The following is a 10,472-nucleotide window of genomic DNA, read 5'->3' on the forward strand; positions in this document are numbered from 1 at the left end:
AATTGACCACAGAGAAAAGTATTGTGAATCTGAGGAATTTGACCATTTATAAATGTTTCAACATCAACTAATCACTAAATACTACCACTGAAAATTAGAAGACTGCAAGTTTTTTTTTTCTGATGGCTAGTTAATACCTTTCTTTAGTCCTAATGAATATTTTGTCTTGTGATTAGAGATGTGATTTCAGCTTTCAACTCTTTTAGCTCTGCTGTTTCCCAAAGTTTTAAAGATTTAGAACTAATAATTTTTTAAAGCATGTTTAATACATCAACTTATTACTGTCTTATAATCTGCCTATCTAAGGGACCTTGAGTCATCACAAAAAATCTTCACCTTCAGCACATTTGAAACACCATCCTCAACTTGGCCTCCATCCACCTTTGCATCTAACATATTTGAAAGAAAAAGTAAGGCTCACGGTGAATCCGCTTGTGGTGTATAATGTAAATCAGATGAAAATAATGTTTTCTTTCATTTTATTTTTAACGATACATTTATATAGTGTGTGTGTGTGTGTGTGTGTGTGTGTGTGTGATAAAATGATTATATTAAGAAATTCTGTGTGGTTTACTACATTTTTATTCCTGCTGTTAGATTTTTCATGCATTTGCAAATAAATTCCATAAAGTTTGAATACAAATCAGTGTTTTTTTTCTTTGTTATGTCAATAGGATTCATTGCTGCTGAATATTTACCATTGAGACTGCCATAAAAAAAGAAAAAATACAATAAAAAAGAGAGAGAAACAAAAAATATCAAAAATGGGGATAAGAAAAACAATGCAAATCAGAAAGAGGGAGAAAAACTTAGGCTACACAAGGAGAAAAACATATAAATTGACAGTTTCCAAATTCTGGACATGTGCAACCCTGGATGACACAACACAACCTGGAAAATTAAAAAGAAATGACAGTATGACATTGCCACCAACATGTTAGACTTTCTCTTCCATATTTTTAGCCCAAACAAACAGACAGCTTGCCTCTTTTTGTTGGACTTATACCTCAAAACTTCATTACGGAAGTTGTTTGGGATAAAAGCATCTGACCAATAAATAATTATATTGTAATACTGCACAATGTTACAGACATGTAATAATGTAATACACATGTAATTGAATTTTCTTTATTTCTTTTCTTTATTTTGACAAACCTGTTTTATTTCATAATCTCCCAATTGTGATTCCACAAGTTTATTATATAATGGCAATAGACTGACACAGGACCAATATATGTAAGGGGGTGTGATGTTGTAGCCAGTGCAAAGCAAAAATAATTTTGTAAGCAAAAATAACTGTCATCTTATTTGATACTATGATATGGTTTAAACTGATTTATTACTCAAACTCAAACTGTATATGACAAAATAGTTCAAGGACTTTTCAAGCAATGGGAAACTGTCTGAGTGGCACCCTTTTACCAAACATTAACATTCACTCTGTTGTGTTCTTTTATTGTAAATAACTGGATTTAAAATCATATCATTATCTTTAATTACAGGGCTTGGTGTAAAGTAAAGTAAACCCTTTGAGTTTTTATGAAAGCTTAGCAGTTGAGCAGCAACGCCCTTCAAATATTTGAAAACAAACAAGGAAGGCGGATATGGGAATTTGTTCTGGCATGTCAGTGACGCGACAACCATAGATGTCATCAGTAGATGATGAGATGTCTGGGAATAGCCAAAGTTTCCTTAGCTTTTGATTGTCATTCAGAATAGAAAATAGCTTCAGTATTTCCTGTTTGTTTTCAATTAGTGAAAAGAAACTGCTTTGATTCTTTCTCTGGAAAATTCTCTCTAACAGGCGTAGGCTAGTATGAACTTCTGTTGACTGTAGCCAAAATACCTCATACTTTGTGGAAATGGAAACAGTATTATGTCAAGATCTATAGTTTTTGAGAAATAAACTTGCTGTGCCTTAAAAGTTCTGTTGCTGAAACATTGATGTAAATTAAAGAATCTATGTCATGAAATACACGAATTCCGTTATGTCTTGACATTGGTGTGATTGTGAATTTAATGATCTTTTCATTATTACTTTTTTAGCAATATGAGTCAGTACAAGGGGTGTAAGAAAATATCGATATTATGTGGTAAAATAGCGGTATTATGTTCTGTGATACTGTATCGATTCTCAAAAACACTGTATCGATTTATAATTAATAGTTTAAATGCAATGATTCGTGGCAGACAGCGGTTCATTTTGTGCTGCGTTTAAACCTCCGACTGCTAGATAGCAGTGTTGTAATCTATCTTCAGTCATTTGACTCTTCCACTCCAACTTAACGTAAACTGAGAAAGGATATTGCATAATGGTGCACAGTTAGGGTAAGGGACAGGGTCAGTTGACTTTTGTGGGCAGCCAGAGCAGCCAGAACGCATCGTGTATTTACATGTGCATATTAGCTGTAGCATTAGGTTCACTAATGCTAACGTTACTACCGATGGCTGAATCCAAAAGAGTTAGACCGGGTCCCACACATACAGAGTTGAAGTGTGGGCTCATTTTCGCTGCAATAATAAAGAAGGCACTAAAGAGATCAGCAAGACACATGATGTTCGCAAAATGTGCAAAATCAAATGGTTGAGGAACACCATTCTGATGTACAGCTAACGGAACAGCAGACGGCTAATGTTAAACAAATGGATCTAAAATTAGATTAAAAAAAATCACGATTTATTGCTTTGCTTACAGTATCTCAATATATCTCAATATATTGAATTGTAACCCCTGTATCGGGATACGTATCGTATTGCCAGATTCTTGCTATAGCCAGAAATATTAATTTAGTTGGGCCTGTGGGATATAAGGTGTGCAAGAATCAAAGCAAAAAGTGATCTGTAGATCAACCATAACAGTTGTTTCACACTTATTTTAAGATCTCATTTAAACATTGCTGGGGTATTTGCCTACTATAAGTTTTATGCATTGTATCAATAGCCTGCTACTGGTTTTGTTTACTGTTGCTTAGCAACATGTGATAGTTTCAAGAAAGAAGGTGGCAGAGGCTAGCTTGAACATGATCTCTTCATTAAATGCTGCAATGATTTCCCCAATTTCATTGTAGCACAAACGTTGCATAAAAGCAATGTCAAACCTGGAGTCGTGGCCACTGCAATGGTGTACTCACTGAACAGCTGCAGTACTGAACATGCAAGTACATCACGTCGATTTTCTAATAGCATGGATAACCACGCAACCGTACGTTTTTGGGGCTTTTTTTTTTTGGCTAAGCTTATAAGCTATTTGCACAATGCCACTACATGGCAAAAAAATGAACAAAGTGACAGTGTGCCACTTACATACACTTACTGTAGTCTGTCACTGACTGGCAATTGACTAGCATAAAGGTCTGTGCCAACGCCACCCTGAACTCATTTGAACTTTGAGTTTTCATTACAAGTGACAGGAAGTCTCTGTCCATTAGTCTGTTTTTTCCTATTAATTTCAATAGCGTAAGAAGTAATATTAAGATTTTTTTTTAATTTGCTGCTAACTGAAACATTTCTTATGATTATGCTGGGTGTGCCAGCTTTAGATTTAGATATCACAGGTACATCTGGGAACACCCGTGGCTATGCTAGTGATTTGAGTTAACATTCGTTTTTAATGAATAAACACACAGCAGAAGAATTTTAATGAATAGACACACAACAGTAAAAAGAAACTGGCTTAAGGTCTGTGAACCAATTATGCTGAGAGTGCTCAGTAATGACACGTCTCACTGCATTGGCATTTTTATGGCTCGGTTTCATGATTACAAAGCCACCAGCTATTGGTTTCATTTCTCAGGGACAAGATGAATTTCACAGCAAGTCAGACGTGTTTCTTTGACAGGTGATTATTTGAATAGGGGTATGGTGACACAGTCAAACGTCACTCTGAAACTGGGATCTCCTGAGAAGATCTGATTTCAGGGGGCTTTATCTATACCTGCGTATGTGACACACATTAAAAACACAAAGAATATGCTCATCAATTTAAAGGTTTAAATGATGAATAAGAACTGAAAACAGTTGTGTTTTCTGGTGAAAAAAAAATTGCTTCAAACCAGGAAACAGGAAGTAAAGCAGGATACAATGGTAAAAATGTAACGTGGTGATAGCGTGGTTTTTTTTTTCAGAATTTGAACCATTAAATGCCCAGTAAAAGTGTAAGACACTCAGTTCAGTATGGCAGCTCTACAAAGTGAAACAGAGCAGTATTCTTTTTCTGTGTGAATTTGTCTATATTTATGTAAATATGCCCATTTTATGAGGAAAAGATACTCAAAATACCAGGGTGTGAGGTTCTGGAAGTGCCATTAATGCATGAGCTATTACAAAGGGTACATTGTGCTTCAGGGAGGAATGGCATGCTTACAATTACTCCCTCAAGGAGAATACATCAACACCTTCTGACAGCACAGGTTAGGAATGAAAACACATGCATCTAAAAATATTTGGTTTTGCTCTGCTATCATTGTTCAGTATTGTCTCTCTCTCTCTCTCTGTCTCTCTCCCTCACACGCACGCACACACAGACACACACACACTTACATTCATACACACACATTCACACAAACACACACACACACTTACATTCATACACACACATTCACACACACACACACACACACACACACACACACACACGTAAACGTAATGTAAATCTTTGTGATCACACACACACACTGTTAACAGTGAGCAGTGAATTTGTCCTCTGCATTTAACCCATCCAACACCCCAGTAGTGAACACACACACCAGATGCAGGAGCAGTGGTCAGCATTCCTTGCGCCCGGGTGGCATTGGAGATAACGCCAGTCCTGGGACAAACACACACGACGCGACATGTGCAAACATGCAGACAAACACACATGACGCAGCAAGTGCAATAAAAGTATAGCACTGCAGCCACCCTTTGTACTATTCTACATTTACAATAACACTGAACACAGACTTTGCAAACATACAAATGGGTTGACTGAGTGTGTCTTTCAACAAACAGCCTGGGGCGTGTACTCAACCCAAGGGCTGTGCACACAGAATTATGTTTCAGAGCTCTGTGTGTTTTAATGCAATAATAGGATTAGGCATGTTAGCAATTAAAAAAAAACGACAGCAGCAGATCCTGCAGGAGCTGGTTGAGCAAGTGCATTCAGAACATTTCAGTTCATTGGCATAGGTGCAGCTCAGCAATAAATGAAGCAAGGCTATACATTAAACGATATTGCTAACCATAGCAGCATGTCTGGTTTGGTTAAAATTGACTGGTAAAGTTTACCTTAATCAGTCTATTCTACCGATCAGACATCTCTGCACCCCCAAACAGTGGGCAACTCCCATTCTCAAGGTTTACAATTGATTTCACTGCCACTCACGAACTCTGGTTCCTAACCATAAAAGGAACAAGCAAACAACAGCAAAATAAAAGTCCTGCATGCAATTGTGATTCAGATGAATACAACCTTTGGAAGTTCCAGAAAGTACCACTACTACAATGATTCCTTTGGGATGCATAAAAGTTCATTTGCCATGAGGTCGTTGAATGCACGGAATGCAATTGCACAACAAGGAAGCCGTTGAGACTGCGGTTAATCATGAGCGTCTCCTACAAAACAACCACAGGATTGATGGAGTGCAGGAGGGGGTTGGATGCTGAATCATGGCAATAAGTCATTTCCACTGAAATGGAAGAAACACACAGGTCTCTGGTTACAACATCTAACCTCATGTGTGACAATTTTCAAACTACTGCCTTCCAGTTAGTGCAGTGCCACCAGAGGTCACTAGCTGTAAACTCAACGTCCACTCATTAACTGAAAAGCATTCGCTATCCTTATGTCCAGACGGTTTGTTCATTAACTTTCAGCAACTTTTAACAAGTGACTGTAGAGACTTAAAGCTGTGCACCGCCGTGACATATCTCGATTAACAACCTTGTGAGCGCTTTATCTCCAAGTCAAACGTCTATGTGTTCAAAGGCGACAGGGGCAGGAAGAAGGCTCTGCCTATGGGCGTGGTGCAGTTGAAGTGTAAAGCTGTATTCCTGCTCAGCTTGTTTATGAGGGTGGTGCAGTTGAAGTATAAATGCTGCGCAGCTCATCTCTCTCTTTTTCTTTGTAATGGGACAATAAGGAGACTCATAGGTGAGTAACAAATTCCAAATCAAGTGTAAACTGTGTGTAAATGTTATTGTACATATGGTAGTTTTGAGTTATATGCAGAAACGTAAAGAATACATATTAAGTAATGAATGAGAAAATGGGAAGTCTCGCATGACATAAATGTACTCAGGCTTTTTTTAATATATATACATATAAATATATATATATATATATATATATATATATATATATATATATATATATATATATATATATATACACTATGAAATTTGATTCCACCTCATTTACTTGAATCAATCTGTAAAACATAGCGACTTAAGTAAGTACTACCAAAAAGACACGATAGATTTTAGATTTAGAGCTTTTTGGACAGTGACAAACAGAGCACCAAACTGAACCATCAAAAGCCACGATATCCACACATCAGACAAGTCTGGACTAGAAATGATTCATTCGATGAGGCATTTTTTCTCTAATGCTCTGCTACATTACAGGAAACTGCAAGCCTTGAGCACTGGGTGACCTTCAGCCAGATGCCTCTGAATTCCCTCCTGGGTGTTACCATCAATATCGCTGCCGCTCTTTCTCAGAGTTAGGGTTCATGGTGAGTCAGAAATACGTTTGGTATTCAAATGCTATGATCAGATTGAAGTCTTTATGTTGGTGCATGATTATACATTAGTCAATCTAATCTCTCTTTTTCTATTGCTAAATCCAATTAAAATATCTGTCACTAACTGAACACAAAACCTATTAGTACGTGTTATTGTGCTGAAATATTTCTTATTTGCAATAAACTGATAACCAATCAAGAAATTTGCTTGACTTTTCTTATTCATGAACGAAATGTTCTTGCATTTGGACATAAACTGGGTTAAAAGCTGACTTGAAAACACATGTTTTGTTTTGTTTTTTTCTCGTTATTGAAACAGGAAATAACATGCATTTGTGGCTGAACTTTGCAACAACAGCTAAATGTCTGCGAAGTGAGGAAGCCAGAGCAGCTAAAACTGTCAAACCTCAAAAAGGAACCGCAAAACTTCACATCAAACAAAAGAAAGAAAAGAGTAATAACAAAAATGATATAACAAATATGGATATCAATGAGCAAACAGCAAATCAGAGAGAAAAACGTTGCCCACAGATTCAGAAAAACACTTTCACTAGCAGTTCTAAACATCTGGACAGCACCAGAACACCAGAGCCTGGGAAATTAAAAAGAGCAGACAGTATGACTTTACCACCAACGTATTAGTCAGTAAAATGTCCCATCACAAGAAAATCAAAACTATGGACTTAAATATTCAAAATTTGCACTGTTTTATAAGGTCTTATAAGATAAATAACTACTTTTTAAATTGTATTATGCAAAACCACATTATAAGGTCTTATAAGAAAAATAACTATGTTTTAAAATGTATTATGCATAAGCACATTATAAGGTCTTATGTGATAAATAACTATGTTTTAAAATGTATTATGCATAAGCACATTGTAAGGTCTTATAAGATAAATAACTTTGCTTTAAAATGTATTTTGCGTGAGCAAAATATAAGGTCTCATAAGCTAAATAACTACTGTATAAATTGTATTTTGCATAAGGACATTGCGAACAATGTATGTACTGTTAGTACCACAGTAAATTTTTTGATGATGTATGTGAACAATATTTATGGAATTAAAAAAGTCTGTTTTAGTACATCTATGACTGCCTTAATTGTTTTGCATGCCTCTTGGCTGCTCACTCTTCAGCAAAGAGCATGTTTAAATAACTATATAATAATCATTAGTATAAGTTATCTCTGACTTTAACCTGGAACTTACCCTATAAAACCCAGCCTTATTGCTTATTTGGTCAGCAGGGTCAGCTGCACTGGATTTCAAGTCTGTGTATACGTAGGCCATCCAAAGAAAGAGGTCCAAGTATTTTCCAAAACAGGTTTGTTTGTTTGTTTGTTTACAATGGCGAGGAGTTAAATCAGTTGTGTTGGATGATGGTTCCAAAGAAAACAGGGGTTATATAAGCTGTCTTCCTTATCTGGTTATGTGCGTTATTTACCATTTCATTACATAGGAAAAATCAACAGCAGCATTATATTGTCACACAGCAAGAATAAAATTATAATCAAGAAACAGAACTGAGAGTAGAACTAGGTAAACATTAAAACGATTTCTGTCATTTCTTTTGACGCAGCTCTAGGGTACAACTGTGTGAAACCAGTGGATTTTTAGAACATTTCCATGTTCTGGTTTTGAAGAGGGGGTGTGACTTAATGACTAACTCAGCTTAAAGGTCATATGGCTGTAATGAATACCCCATGAATTTCCTTAAGGCTTTTAAAAACAAATAGTAACCACGTGATAAGCGGTGCCGCGCTGTCTGGAGTCATATGAAAACAACGCCTGCTATTGTGAAAGGAACGCAGTGCGTGACTGACACAGACCTTCGGTCACGCACTGGCTCAACATGTTGACTGTGGGATTATCATGTGAAAACAAACACTGTGTATTGTAAAACAGGCTTTGACGTTTTCAGATGAGAACTACAACACTTTAGAAATGGGGGAAAAAAAACCCCATAAGGATAGATACACTTGACCTTCTGTAAACACTTTGTTTGTTATTTATAGTGAATGTAGATTAGGAACAGTGAGCACAGCCCTCATGAAGAAAAAAAAAATTCCAAATTTGTAGCAGAGTCCCTTAGAACAGGCTCAGTTTCTGTTTCTAAGTAACTCAACAGTAACTTCTGCTCCCAGTAACAGTAACGGCAGCAATAAAAATAAACCGTCAAAACAGCATGGAAGGCTTGCTGAGATAAGACATGAGAGACTGGACCGCAGATGTATTTACACACTGTTCCCGCTAGCGATAAAACCAGATGAACCTGATAACATATTTCAATGTCACGCACCATAAAAGCCTGTTGACATGTTATGCAAAGTTTAACGTTCGCTCTAACTCGGGCCAACACAGTTCGAACAAACACTTCTAGAGGCCCATTCTTATCAAATAGGTATGAATTGAAATATTTTCAGCTGATTAGCAATAACTAGTGTTTCTTACACTTACTGAAAAAAAAATGTTTTGTTCTCTTTCATGGCTTCTTTAGATGGCAAGGTTACAGACTTGCGTGGTATTTGCCTTCACAAAGAAGGCAGACAGAAAGAATGCATGTGAGGAACACAGAGCAAGGCCACTGCTAAGAATACTAATTTCATAAGCCTTTTTTTGTGTGTGAGTCATCAGTCTGAAACACTTAAGTGGTTACACTGGCGACTTCAATAGGCTAGATGTGGCTGAATTTGAATTTGAGAGTTAGGTCTATGTTAGGTGCTGCAGGGTTTTTCTCACCACTGTGGAGGTGGAAACTAGAACGAGAGAACAGAGACTATGCTGTGGGTGCAGCTCTATGTTCATTATCGAAACCACACGCAAATGAGTCGAGCACAGTGCAAGTGATAAACAAAGCAGATCTCTGGTGCAAGACATTGCACGTAGGCCTACTCTGCAGACCAGGGCCATGCACATTCTGGTGAGGAATAAAGTTCCATACAGAAGCACATCTTTTACTTATTCACATATTTAATTATTTCAATACACATGCAGATGTTTAATACTCAACATATTTCTCCTAAAATATCAATTCACACAGAGACAATGGTCTTTCGCATTCACTATTACTACATTTATCACAAGCACAGGCAACAACAACAAAGAAAACAATGCCACACTATGCATGCTTTAGTGGACAAGACTGCATTACGACTACATTGTAAGAGTTGATGCATTATAACAGCCTCACGACCTGCCAGTGGCCCAGCTTCAAATAACCTACATAGCCCATCAAAATTTGTCTGCAGAAAAAGTAGCTATTTGTCATTTGGCAATGTTTTAATAATATTTATGGCAAATACATGATATAGATTACTGCAAGTGTTGTAATGTAGACTTAACTTATATACGACTAGTTCAGCTATAATGCTAGCAAAATACTAATATTCGGCTGAAGTAGCTTCATGTCTGATTTAGAATTGCCAAACCACTTTGTGTTAAGATAAATTGTGGGCCTATAAAAAGATTTCAGTAAATTAGATGAACAGTTAAACTTTCAAATCTGAACTTATAAAGGCCCTGTACTATTGTATTTAAATGACAATAAGTTAGCTTTTCTGCAATTACCAGTAAAGTTTGTGCCACAGGAGTAAGAATCGATCATTTACTAAGCTATATCGCGAAGCTTTTGCGAATCAGCACGAGCATGTAAACAGTGGACAAATCATATATTAGCACATTTTCTTGTGACAAGTGACAGGTCGGCTAACGTTTCTGGTATCCAAATATGATTGCATAGACTATTTTT

General features: G+C 36.7%; 1 long non-coding RNA gene across 1 annotated transcript; it reads left to right on the plus strand.

The window, feature by feature from the left end:
* Positions 1-6,066: 6,066 nt before the first annotated feature.
* LOC115820748 (uncharacterized) lies at positions 6,067-7,814 on the plus strand. The gene is made up of 3 exons (XR_004025573.1): positions 6,067-6,130; positions 6,604-6,713; positions 7,042-7,814. It is a non-coding gene; the product is annotated as an uncharacterized LOC115820748 (long non-coding RNA).
* Positions 7,815-10,472: the final 2,658 nt, after the last annotated feature.

The sequence above is a fragment of the Chanos chanos genome, chromosome 9 (genome assembly GCF_902362185.1).
Source record: "Chanos chanos chromosome 9, fChaCha1.1, whole genome shotgun sequence".
NCBI classification, from domain to species: domain Eukaryota; kingdom Metazoa; phylum Chordata; class Actinopteri; order Gonorynchiformes; family Chanidae; genus Chanos; species Chanos chanos.